Source organism: Rhinopithecus roxellana, chromosome 14 (assembly GCF_007565055.1).
Source record: "Rhinopithecus roxellana isolate Shanxi Qingling chromosome 14, ASM756505v1, whole genome shotgun sequence".
NCBI lineage: Eukaryota > Metazoa > Chordata > Mammalia > Primates > Cercopithecidae > Rhinopithecus > Rhinopithecus roxellana.
Window position 1 is genome coordinate 42,790,558 of NC_044562.1, and position 14,156 is coordinate 42,804,713.

A 14,156-nucleotide genomic window follows, 5' to 3' on the forward strand; every position below is an offset into this window, starting at 1 on the left:
TGAGATCTACTGGGCTGCATTCCCAAGAGTTTAGGCATTCTTAGTCATAGGATGAGATAAGAGGTTAGCACAAAATACAAGTCATAAAGACCCTGTTGATAAAATAGTATGTGGCCAAAAAAAAAAAAAAAAAAGAGCCGGCCAAAACTCACCAAAACCAAGATGGCAACGAAAGAGACCTCTGGTCCTCCTCACTGCTCATTACACACTAATTATAATGCATTAGCATGCTAAAAGATACTCCCACCAGCACCATGACAATCTACAAATGCTATGGCAACATCTGGAATTTACCCAACATGGTCTAAAATGGGGAGGAACTCTCAATTCCAGGACTTGCCCACCCCTTTCCCAGAAAACTCATGAATAATCCACCCCTTGTTTAGCATATGATCAGGAAATAACCACAAAAGAAAAAAAAGCCAACCAACAGCCCTTGGGGCTTCTCTGTCTATAGAGTAGCCATTCTTTTGTTTCTCTGATTCTCTAATAAACTTGTTTGTCACTTTACTCTGTGGTCTTACCCCAAATTCTTTCTTGCACAAGATCCAAGAACCCTCTTCTCGGGGTCTGGATTGGGACCCCTTTCCCGTAACACCTGCATAATTAGACAAGAAACTCATCTACTTCAGCATTAGAACTAATAAGCAAAGTTCATTATTTCAGGAGTTCACATCCTAGTTACAAAAAATAATCTAAAATACAAGGGGTCGATTTTAGAACTTGTATTTGTAATCCTCGCAACAAAGAAGCTTAGGGACACCCCAAAATTTTTTCTAGCCTGGAGGCCTGACCTCCATTATCAAATCATAATGGAGACCCTCAAGTCTGCCCCAGCCAGCTTGCTAAGAGTTACTCAACAAAATAAGCACCTTTCCTTCTACTGGACTTGTAAGAATGTGAACTGGGCCAAAGAGTGACTCTTTTGCAAAGGTGGATTGCAAAAGCCAGGTATTGGAGACACACATTAGGAAGTAGATAAGGGATTTAGAGAGACTAAATTATCCCAGGAAGGAAAAGGACTGAACTTAAGATATAAAAGCAGAGAGAAGGAAACATCTGTCTTGAAGGCCTGGAAGCCACTCTTTGGAATTTAGTAGCAATCCCTTGTGCTGCTGAGGACTTCCTTCTGAAACTTGCGTCAAAGAAAACAGTACCTAGAAATGCCTGCCCTAGGCACAAAACCACCACAGCGGGGGAAAGTTCCCCACAGGAGCATCCTGTTGGGGTTTGGCAAGAGGTCAAAAGCAAAAAGGCTAATTCCACTTCTTTATCTGCCCTTGCTACTGCAGGCTGTTATCTCACAAATTAATGAAGCATGAATGGCTTCCACTGCCTTGATTTAATCCCTTAATAACTAAAATGGAAGAGTGTGTGGAAGCAGGGGTGAGGTCATCCAGAAGAGCAGGGCTCCCAAAGGAGTTCATGGATACTCATGAGGTAAGAGGCACTGTACTCACTGTGAGGGCTCTAAGGATGATGATGAAGAGAATCTGTCGTCTAGAAGCTTAAAATCCAACAAGAAAGATATTTAGGTTGCCCCACAAAAAGGGGGTAGAAGGTAATAAACATATCTGCAAACTCCTAAAGATATTCAGAAAAGGAAAAGATGACTTTTACTGAAAGAAGCATGTCATGGAAAGCTGCAAAATCTGAATCCCAATGCATATGCAAGGAAAGAGGCTGGGAGGAAGCAGACAGCCAGGAGGAAATTATGCTATATCCCCAATCCAGAAATTAACAAAACACATCAATTTGGGGAAAAGAACAAATATGCAATTGGGGCTCTTAATTCAAATTCAATAAGCTCTTAAAGCATTTTTACTATCTCTTTTAACAAAATAATTTTAACCATCACCTTTTAATACCCAACTGTTTTTAAAAGAATTGCACACTTACGGTCTACAAGAATAGCCTTTCTGGTTCAAGGTAAGTACACTCTAAACAAATTCCCAACACAAATGTTTCCAAACTTTTTGGCAAAAATGGCTTATTTCAATTAATTTCATGATCAATTTTTATGACTGTTACAGGCAACTAAATCATGGAAACACTTATCCCAAGAGAAGTTACTCTATAGACCTTGCTAATCACCTTTAGAACTTAATGCTAAATTTAATGTTGCACTTATTAAAAAGAATGGTTTCTGCTGATTTTTTACAGACAGATGTTCCCTACTGATTTAAAAGCCTTAAAAAGCACCACCTCATATGCCACTTTTTCTTTGTCTAACTTAGAAACACATTCTGATCTAAAGTACGTCATATCCACATCCCAAAGAGTTAGACTGCTTGGCTCAGTGAAGCTTTCATGTTTACAAGAGTCAAATGTAAAACACTCTCCTCTAACTTTGACAGCCCCCAGTGCCTCATCTGCCCTAGAAAGCACTATGCTGGGGACCTGAACAGCACCATATACTGTGGAAGTGCAGAGAGATCTGGCTCAGGTTATCACAGAAGGCAATGGGTAGAGACGCCATTTGAACTGGAACCCCAAGTACGTACTATCCAATTTTTTTTTAATGCATAAAGGAGAGAAAATGGGCAGTAGTAAAAGGTTATCAACTTCTTCAAGTTTTGCTTTGTGCTTGAAGCCGCACAGGGCTGTGCAGTGGATGTCTGTAAAGTGCCCTGGGTCTGAAATGCAGCAGGTACTCAACAAAAGACTAAAAGGTATGCAGGGGCTGAATCTGTGGGTGTGCCTTACAGAATCAAGGTCACCAATCCATTCATGTTTAGGAAAATCAAATCTGTAGCCATTTCATGGACTGGCTGCAAAATTCAATTAAGTCTACCAATATTAATGGGACACCTGAATATAGATACTTGCACATACATACACACAGACCACTGTGTATATACCATGAAATGTCTGAGCTTGCATATACTATTGTACAGAAAGAAAAGTGAATTGGCAAAATAATAAAAATAATAATAGTAAAAGTCTTCCTTGTTAATAGCTAAATTCGTATCATGATACTGTAAAGAAGGAAGCATTCTGGGAATAATTTTAAGATAATTCAGTACTCATTAATTCAATGAACATTTTATGTGTCAGGAGAGTGTCAGGCAGAGGCATACAAAGGATACTGTCCCTACCCTCAGGAGCTCAGTTTAGAGAAATCATGTACTATCTAACTAGAAAATAATTTAGTTATGTGAGGACAAGTAATTTGGTCCATGTTGCCTGTTGAAAACAACAACAAAACCTTTCCCAGGAGAGGAATACTAGAGAGGAATACTAGAACCAGAAAAAAGTTTTTTTGAATTAAAATTTTGCTTTTCTTCTTTCATCCAGCCACCCAATACTTTCCAAAGCCACCCTTTCTTTACCATCACCAGCTTGCCACTCTTAGAGGAGTTTCTCATTTTTGGCCTTCAGAAACCTCTTAATGGGGATTTCTATATCGAAGCAAGACATTTTCACAAGCCATCTTGATACAATGCTGTCAAAATACGTTGCTTTTTTCATTACCATGACTCCTTCTCCATTCCTAATCTTGTCCCCCTTGTAGCCAGATATAACTTCATACTTTTAAACATTTCTGTAAGAAATTTGTTAGAACTCAAAGCAAAATTGTATCAGTTCTGTCCCCCAAAACAACAGTTCAAAGGTGTACTCTGATTATAAGCATAATGCATTTATTGTGCTTAGGCACCAGAGAGATGTCTTAGCAGCAGGTCCAAGGATTTTGGGGGCAGTCTTGACTGAGATGATCCTAATGTGGTCCGGAGGCTCAACATCCCGTCATATCCAGGGTTTATGATGTATCTGTTCAAATAAGGTTTGCAAATCTGGAACAGAGACAAAATGTAGAAACCCTTCCTCTAGACTTTCAAATAGAAAACAAGTAAGTTCCATCAAGACTTAACCAAATCCATGTCTTAATTTTAAAAAGAAAATCAGTGACTCAAAGGACATCAGAGGATGATGATTCAGACCATGGAGAGAGAAGCCTCCTCAGAGACTGAGCAGGCTCCAGGCCTAGAGTGACTGACAGCTTTCTCTGAGAGGACTGTGTATGGCCAACATAGTAGGGCTTATATGAGTGTATCTTCCAGAGGGTTTCCACTTCCATTCCCTCCCTTACCCCAGTCCTGGTTGCCATTCTAAAGAAAGGGTTTCAACAATAAGGAAGCTCAAGATGCCAAGTCTGTTCTACACATTATTTGCGATTGCTTATGTTTATGGTATTTTCAACGCTAAAATGTCTGCATAACAAAATGACTCCAAAGTGGTCACATAAGAATGGGTAAGGCAAAAATAACATATACCACTCTGCCTGCAGGCTCTCTTCCCTGCAGCCCCCCTCCCTCCTCCCTACTGGAGTTAGCCTAAAATGCAAAGAGGCCACTCCCTCCCTCATCGGTTTACAAGCTTCCTATGCTCTCCACCAATCTAGGCAGAGCCTGGCCCTGGACTTTAGGCAGGGAGTGACTAAACAGCCATGCTTAAACTATGTGACTGCTAGAGGAAGATTTAACATCGGTACACGGAAAGTGCCCTGATACAAAGGGCTTCAAACAACTCTTAAATGCTTCCATCACAGAGACAGCGCTGCTTCAGAACACATCCAAATGCACAGCACTCAAATATCTGCTTGAAAGTGTTTTAGGTCATGTCAATACGTCTCAAAAGTGGCTACAAGAAAATGACTGTTGAAATATCACACACAGATTACATACATATTTTTTGAGAGAAGCAAACACTTGGATCTGCAAGCAGAAGTTGGTATTTATTACTACATATCTGCAGGGGCTTAAAGTTATTGATAAAAGACTAGAGACAATCCTCCCAAAACAGCTGGGTAGAAGTGAGAGACCTTGGATCAGAACAGAGACTGCTTCAGGGTAATCTGGAGACAGGCATCAGGTCCTTGGGAGCTCTACATAGTACATATATTTTTATTACAAAATATAAGCTTGATCTTGTATCTTCAATACGAAAGCTTGATCTTGTATCTTCAATATGAAAGCTCCATTTCTACATACCCAGACTGATTTCTGGTTACCCAGAAAGGTCAAAACCAGGCAAGATACACTCATACAGAACCAAATCCTAAAAGCTTGATTTCTCACTGATGTGCTACATATTACAAAGCAAGCAAGGCCCTTCTCTAGAGCCCTTCTCAAGGCCCTGCTACTTTTCCTGGCTCATTTCCTTGGAATTCCCTGCCTCTCAGTTCGCTCTAGGAGTCCCTTACCTGTACACCTATAAAATCCTATTTCTACATCTATTACAGCCTTGTAATATGGTGTGTAATATGTTGTGTTTTAAGTTTGGGAGACCTTTTTGTTTACAGTTTCTCTCTCTTGAGTGTGGGAATTAAGACTCACCATCTTAATTCCCTAGCACAGTGCAACACATGGTATATGCTCAGAAAAAAACTGGTGTAATTAATCCTAACATCACTTTTCTCCTATTCATGCAAAAAAGGAGGTAAAATTAATGTATGACATTTTCAAAGTCTATGTTTGCTTGCCAACTATTTACAAATAACAAAGAGGAAATGAAATAAAGTGTTGTTTCAGTAGGCATATATAAGTGCACATTCATATGCTTACAAAGAAAGAGCTCTGTGGATTTAAAACACTCAAAGAATTAAGTTAAAGAGGAGTGAGGCTCTATTTTACACTCTAGTTAAAATTCTTCATTTGGGTTATTTGGATTCAGCAATCCTCTCTAATGCTAGTCTGTATAAATTCAATGCGAAAACATAGGCACCTAACTCTCCTTTTAAAAGTCAAAGTGTGATTACATTTGCACTAGTAACATTGCAGGCCCTTGCTAGTTCTACAACTAACGAGCAAAGGCAATTAGAGTCATCTTCAGAGCTGGCTAATGAGAATATGCTGCTCCTATCCTTCCTACCTTGCTTCCAGTTCCCAGCTGATATGCCCACTCATCTCCAAAAACTGTATGGTCAGTTCTCTAGGTCCCCCTTGAACAAGTATCACTTTTATCCTCATTTCCTTTTTGAGTTCTATAGCCGATGTATCCAGCACCTACAATCTGCCAACAACTGTGCCCAGCATCGGACGGGATGCAAAAATAAAAACAAGGCTGCCCCTGGTCTCCAGATCCTCAAGTCCAAGGCTCTCCCTCCATCATGGCTGTCTAAAGCTACCAAGAGCTACCTATCACAGTTCCCTTCTGCCTCCGCACATCAAAATATGTCCTCCAAAGAAGGATTACTTTCGGTGTTCCAAATTTATGTTGAGAACAGGTTTTCTGCACCAATAAAATCACTGAACCTTGCAGAGGTGCGACGCTCAAAATTTTCTTGGATGAATGAACCAATACATCTTCAAAGACTCCACACGTTAAATCTTTCTAACTTAAATTGCTAGGAGACTGCCTAGAAGAGCTACAGTGACAACCCTCTGGTCCTCATCTGCATGCCATTCTTCCCCCTGAGATCTGACATGCTGTTACATCCAATCAACTCAATGACAAGTCCTAGGATGATGCCAGAGGACCCTCACTGGAGCTTTCTATATGCCAGTGGCAGGCTTGCTGACAGAGAAGAAAATCTACAGAGATTTGGAATGAAGCCATATGTCTCCAGAGATTTTAGAACTGAACACCTGCTAAAGGAAGACATCCCTGAAATTTTTATAAACTGTCAAATAGGAAATGCCAATTTCTAAAACTATTCTAGGCTAGTAGTTCTAGCCTTATTGCTTAAAGGTTAAAACACACACACACACACGCTCACACTCACACTCACAGATGACGGTTCTCTTCAAATATGTGTACTTCAAATACCTACTGATTGAGAAAACAGCAATCTCTACAATAACTCCGGGGGCCCAAAGACTGGGAATCATTATCATAAATCAGTTCCAGTCTGGAGAGCTTTCTATTTGTCGTATGACTTATGGTCCCTAATCTCTGTAGAAATCTCTGTAGAGATGAGGGGCCGTCTACTCAAACGAGTCTAGGTTTGCTTCCTAAATTTTCGTAAAATGAAGGCAAACCAATCTATTAATGAATTTTAAAATTAAGGATCTTTTATTGGCAGTGGAAATTGTGTACTCTAGGCCCTTACCAGAGAATAAAACCTCCAATTATCTGAAGACCACCTTTAATTCAAAGCCCATTTACGAGAAAACAGAAAAGAAATAAATAACACAAAAAACTGTCACAGAACTACGAGGCACCTGAAGGAAACACTGCAATCTATCTGTTCCTTGTACTCTTTAACTGAATCAAACTATCAATAAGCTCAGCACTTGTACCCATGGTTCCCATCCCCGGATGTATAGTATGCACCTAGGGAGCCGAAACCTTGTTCCCCCTCCACAACCCTATACATTCTAAGGGAATTCTGCACTGGTTCTAACAAACAGCCAAGGATGACAGCCACTTACTTAAACCTCTTATAGATTTGCTTCTCCTAAACTGTACTTTGGTGTTATGTCCGCTGCTTCCACTTAGTGACATGAGAAGCAGCTATCTAAAATGCATTACTAATGATGACACCCTTCACATAGTCTCATAGGAGACATCTCTTTGATGTCTCCTATGGCAAGGAAAACTTTGCTTCTTTTGAGCAAATGCACTTTGATCTTATATGCAAAAATAATGTGACTGATCACATTTCCCTTTTTTGCCGTGACTACCAGGAAATGAAAAGTTCAAGTTCAGTAAGCTTAGAAGATGTCATAGTATTAACTTTCACTGGGGTCTCATTTATTGTCTATGTTTCCTTTGCTCTGAGTTTTAGAAAGTTATTTATTTTATTACATTGACTATAAAATACTAAACTGCCTTTGGTCAGCTTACTATGCAGCCTACTATTTTGAATAGTAGGGAAGATAATTTTGAAAGTGGGGAATATAATAATTAGTTCACACTGATCTTCTTCATATGTATCTAAACTATAAAATCTAAAAAAGGCAATTGGTATGACTAAAATATATGCATACAAGAAGAGTTTTGCTTTGAGGGAGCAGGGGAAGATGAATGGATGGATGGATGGATGGATGGATGGATAGATGGACAGTGGGAGGATAAGGGGTGGGGGCATGGATGAATCTGCCTCACAATATATAAACCCCCCTTATAAGAAGAGCTATACATTTTCCCAGATAATTTCTGTTTATTCACTTACACCTGTAACATTTGCAACTCTTACCAAATCTAGAAAAATCTTCAGTATGCAAACAGACACACACAGGTTTAGCAGAATAAAAAATCTACAATTTAAAAATATAGCACCACTGAGACAAGAGAAATTTTGAAAGCCTATTGCCCTGACTCATATTATGGAAATAGAACTCTTAATGCTTTATCCAATAACCTGAAACTTCCCCATCACACCTGCAAAAACCCATTATTCTCCTTTCTTAACAAAAATATTCTTCTGTAATCTTTTCTAAAATTTTCATATTTCTTCACCTTCTTTGACTATAGCCATATGTGGAAAAAGAACTTAATTAAAGTTGTCCTTAAACACAACTTTAAGTTCTTGAACATAAAGGAAACTGACTTTTATTTATTCATCACCCATCTGGGAAGAGTTGAATCCAAAAACATTAACATTGCATTGGCTTAAGTTTCAAAGCTGGTTAGAACCATTTTACCAAAATTCCCAATGGATGAATATGTGAATGAATATAGAAGAGACCAACATCTAATTTTCTAATAATTCCAATAGACATATTGGTTCCAAGAAAACAGTAATATGAGAATTGGAACAAAGATGGATCTACGCCAATAAATTACCACAGCACTAAAACATCTTCAAATAATCACCAATAATCACATGGTATCAACTATTTCTGTAAGCAATAGCAACCAAATGTAACACTACTAAAAAAGTCTTTGTTCATAATAAACCAAAAAGCTACTAAAGTCTGCTAAACAATAGTGTGAAAGAAAAAAAGTAACAACAGAAACATGAAAAATGGATGAACAGTTTTACTTCTGTAGAAATGCATTCAAATAAAATTAAACTGGAAATGTGGAAATTCACCATGATTACAATTATTATTTTTTAAAAAACTGAAAATATTTTAAGAGGGCTTTCATTCTAAATTATACTACTGAACTCAAGTTTAAATTCACATAGAAGCTTGCTTTACATGATATCCACAAGTTAAATTATCAAACAGCAACAACCTTACCGAAATAATCCTAGCAGACAGGAGACCATGTGATATATTAACTAAATCCCATTACATTTTCCCTTCCTGGGCACAAGGGCAGAATGTATCTCCCAGTTTCCTTTGCAGTTAGGCTGGGCCCATGTGACTATGCACTGGTCACTGAAGAAGACCTTATCATGCTCTCTCTTCACCTTCCACAGCAATCTTAAAAGCCGTGTGGGCCGGGCACAGTGGATCACACCTGTAATCTCAGCACTTTGGGAGGCTGAGGTGGGTAGATCACCTGAGGTCAGGAGTTCAAGACCAGCCCGACCAAAATGGTGAAACCCCGTCTCTACTAAAAATACAAAACATTGCCAGGCGCAGTGGCTCACGCCTATAATCCCAGCACTTTGGAGGCCGAGGCGGGTGGATCACAAGGTCAGGAGATCAAGACCATCCTGACTATCCATGGTAAAACCCCGTCTCTACTAAAAATACAAAAAATTAGCTGGGCGTGGTGGCAGGTACCTATAGTCCCACCTACTCGGGAGGCTGAGGCAGGAGAATGGTGTGAACCCAGGAGGTGGGGCTTGCAGTGAGCTGAGATCACACCACTGCACTCCAGCCTGGGCAACAGTGCGAGACTCCATCTCAAAAACAAACAAACAAAAAAATACAAAAAATTAGCCAGGCATGGTGGCAGGCACCTGTAATCCCAGCTACTTGGGAGGCTGAGGCAGAATTCCTGGAACCTGGGAGGCAGACGTTGCAGTGAGCCGAGGTCGTGCCACTCGTGCCACTGTGCTCCAGCCTGGGCAACAAGAGTGAAACTCTGTCTCAAAAAAAGAAAAAAAAAAAAAAAAAGCCATGTGTTCCAGATATTGTAACTACAATATAGAAGCAGCTTGGATATCTGAGCAACCATTTTTAGTAGAGCCTCTGAGAAAACCCAACTGAGCTCCATCAAACTGTGTTTCATGAGAAACAAACCTTTGTTGTGTTACGCCTTGAGCTAGGAAGGCCTGCCGCCCTAAAATAACCTACCTTATTCTGACTAATCATTCCTCATACCCCCTTACAAGGTCTCAAACATGCTTAGACTATAAACTCAAGTTTCATTTCCAACAGGTGGGAATTTTGTTAGTAAGCAGTACAGAATACCTGAAGGCTAAAAATAACTATTTGTTGAATACCTACTATGTACCTAATGCCAGGCCTCTGAAGTGAGGTGTGGGCATCCCAGAGCATGCCTAAGATGAGCCACTGGAGTACAAATATAAACATCAGAACTTCTATTTATACTTCTGTATTCATCACTTTTTAAAAATTCCCAGTCTTGTGTGTGTTTTATAATACACACAATACATTAAGATGGTGTTGCCTGACAAGTTAACTGTAGATAACCAAACACAGACAGATTTTAAGGCCAACGATCTTGAAGCAACAAAGTATAATGTGTAGTCCCTCTTCCAAAAATGCCCACTACTGTAGAAGTCCAATACTCAAATAGGAGACAATCAATGAGATATATAAGATAAATAAAAGTCATATGATTAATAAAAATCATATATAAAAGGTCATGGTTGTGACAGAATGCATAATATGGACTACATGTTTTAGGACCACCGAGTGGCCTTTAGAGAAGAGGCTTCAAAAAAGAGGTGGTTTCCCATATACCGCAAAAGATGAGTAGGATTTCAATATGTGGAGTGAGTAAAACAGAATATAGACCAGAGTGCCTGTGAAAGAGGAGAAATGAAGCAAACAGTGGGATTTCACAAACGGTAGGCCACCAGAGGCCAAGTGAAAAAAAAATGTACAACTGATCACTAGCTACAAATCTATCAAACTCAATGTCTCTCTTTTCACAGCCGGAATTTTTAATTAGCGCTGGTTTTAATTTTAAGAGTCCTATTCAAGATCAATGCAATACATAGGTAAACATCAAAGAAAGTTAAAGTCTCTAACTACAGAAAATGACAAAGATTTTCAAAATTTAAAATGTGTCTATGCTACCTAAACTATGCCTGTAAGACAAAGTATGACATTAAAAATCATAGATATAATATTCGTATAATAAAAGTTATGTTAAGTTATAGAAAGGACGCAAATGTTCAAAGTGTTATATATCGTTTTCTATTTGTTCTAGGAACAATGCCCAACACCCATGCACACGTTTCCACACTTCCTCCTTCCCTATACCCACATTCCAGGTAATGAGTAACCAGATAGCCATGACTCACTGTATCATGTAATCTTAAATAGCTACATGTGTTCATTTTATAATTTATGCCTTTAACACCTTTATACTTCAGTAACACTTTTCTTTAATACATTTCCCTGACCTTAGATGAGATTCTGCCACTTTGAATGTCTCTTTTTTAAATCCATAATGCTATTCACTTGATAAAAATATGCACAAGCCTCTGCTATTAATAACAGCCAAACCAATTATAAATATAGATAGAATCAGGAGCAACACTCCATGGCCAAATGTGAGGTAGGGTGTATGAGTGTGAAAATATGCCTTTTGAAAGCAAAGCAATGGCTTAAAAACCAGCAATTTCTAAAAAAACATCCAAGGGCCCTTAGCGACCCTTCATGAAAATATAGAGGATAAAAGTAGAAATGAAACCCTCCGGTCTTAAGCCGGTAACCCAAGATCTTCCGCAGGTAACCTATGATTATGCCTGCATATGTTTTCCCAAGGTAGAGGTCTGTGGTGCAAACCACCCAAATCATCTCTCCCTCCAGGTGCTAAAACAGCCTAAGTTTTGGCTGTTGATGTGGACTGATGGAAAAAGATTAGTAGAAAATGTATATACTCTAACTTATTCCTCTGTTGTTGAATGTATGTGAAAGTAGGCTAAGTCATCTATAAGGCTTAGGAAGTTCCTACGGTGACTGAGGATACAAGGAAGGATATTCTTTTTGGATCTCAAGCTGACCACCTATGCATCCAATGAACACTAATATCCTAAGGGGATGGCTTCAAAGGGCTTTGTAAGAGTTAATTAAGGTTAAACTCAGTGTTCTTCATATCAAATGCTGCCCCTTCCTAAATAACATTATGACTCAACACCAATAGCAACTAGAAATTCTGTTGCAAAACAAATGAATTAACATCTGTTTACACTTATATCATTTCAACATTAAATCATTCACCACTCATTCATTAAAACATCGCATTTACACACGTATACATTTAGGCATATTTAACAAGTCTGAAAATTTTTTCCAGTTGATGACTGAAATGTAAGATGGCAATTTTTCCAGACACATAGCTTGTAATTTTAGGTAATTTCCTTATCCCAAACTCTCCTCCTATTACTTTGGAATAACCTTCATAATCCTTCAAACTTCCCAATGATTCAAGCAGATTGGTATTTGAATGTTGTATTAAAATTAAAAAATAGCTCTACATTCTCAACTCTAATACCATTTCCCTTTCCTAACATCCAGGGTCATTATGCCATAGCCAAAACTGTTTTTTGCCTTATCTTCTATAAACTACAAAAGCCACCTACTTCAAGAATTCCTTCTTCAGGATGGGCACAGTGGCTCATGCCTGTAATCCCAGCACTTTGGGAGGCTGAGGCAGGCAGATCACTTGATGTCAAGAGTTCGAAACCAGCCTGGTCAACACAGTGAAACCTCACCTCTACTAAAAATACAAAAATTAGCCAGACATGGTGGCACACGCCTGTAATCCCAGCTACTCAGGTGGCTGAGGCACGAGAATCACTTGAACCCAGGAGGTGGAGGCTACAGCAAGCCAAGATTGCGCCACTGCACTCCAGCCTTGACGAGAGAGTAAGATTCTGTCTTAAAAAAAAAAAAAAATTTCTCCTTCAAGACTCAACACAAGTGGCACCTTCACAATTTCTGAACCCACCAATTTTTCTGCACTTCTAACTTGTTCCTTGTAAGTATACTGTTACATTAAAATGTGGCTTATGTAGCTACCCCCAACCCACAACTAGAATGGACGATCCTTAAAGACAAAACCACATCTTCTACAGTTTCTAACAAACAGCAGCCCTCCCACCCCCCGCCAATCTATTCATTCATTCACTCACTCCACCAACATGTATGGAGTGGCTGCTCTGCACCAGGTATTGTTCTAATTACTATGGATACAGGGATGGTAAAATAAACAGCACAAGTGCTCATGGAGATGATATTCTAATGCAGAAGACAATAAATAACAACAAATGAGTCTATGGTGAGATGTCAAGTAAGTACAAATGCTCTGAAGAAAAATAAAGTAGTCTAAGAGAATAATAGGTGATTGGGGAAGGAACTGCTATTTCAGGGATTGCTATTCCTGATTGCAGTAAGAGAATAAGTCAGCCCCTCTATGGCACAAGAATGATGCTGAGAGTGGCATGTTCAAGAAGCAGCAAGGAGGACAGTGTGGCTGGGGAGAGAGGGTGAGAAGTAACAAATGCAGTCAGGGAGGTGGCCACAGCCCAGATCAAGTGGAGCCATGCAGGCCACGAGGGAGTCGCTGCAGGTTTTTTGAGCAGTAAAGAAAAACAATCTGATGGAGATCTTTAAAAAAGATCACTCTAGGAAGTGGCCATAACATTCATAGAGATAAGACAGTTGGCGGTTGAGGGGATGGAGGCAGAGGCAACAGGAAAGTTAAAGCAGGGATGCATTGAGGAGGTCACCACCATAATCCAAGCAAAGGAGGGTGGTGGCCTGGGGCGTGCACGAGTGGTCATGGAGGTGGTTAGGATGATCAGGCTGGGATGCATAAGACCTGATGATGGACTGAGTGTGCAGTAGGAGAAAAGGAAAAAAACAGTTTTGCATCCAGTAACCAAAGGATGATGCTGCCACTGACCGAGGTGAGAAAGAGAAGAGGGAGTGGGGCAATCCTAAGTCTGGTTTGAAGCATGCTAAGGTTTGAGATGCCCCTTATCCAAAGAGATGTTGCAGAGCTGAACATAGCTGGATTGCCTGCAGGTCAGGCAAGAAATCCAGCTGGAGATCTAAATCCAGGAGGCATTGTCAGCACATAGAGGGTATTTGAAGCCCACGTGGGCTCATCTA

At 39.6% G+C, this 14,156-nt stretch overlaps 1 protein-coding gene across 6 annotated transcripts in view; it reads right to left on the minus strand.

The window, feature by feature from the left end:
- The window catches only part of MYO1B (myosin IB), a 185,279-nt gene that overhangs the window by 104,000 nt on the left and 67,123 nt on the right, over positions 1–14,156 (minus strand). Inside the window, exon 1 of one of the 6 annotated variants that reach the window (XM_030915968.1) lies at positions 1,461–1,465. The exons of the other annotated variants lie outside the window; for them this stretch is intronic. The gene's annotated coding sequence lies outside the window, so the exon portion shown is untranslated. Of the gene's footprint in view, positions 1–1,460; positions 1,466–14,156 lie in introns of those variants that run through there. 6 annotated transcript variants of the gene reach the window in all.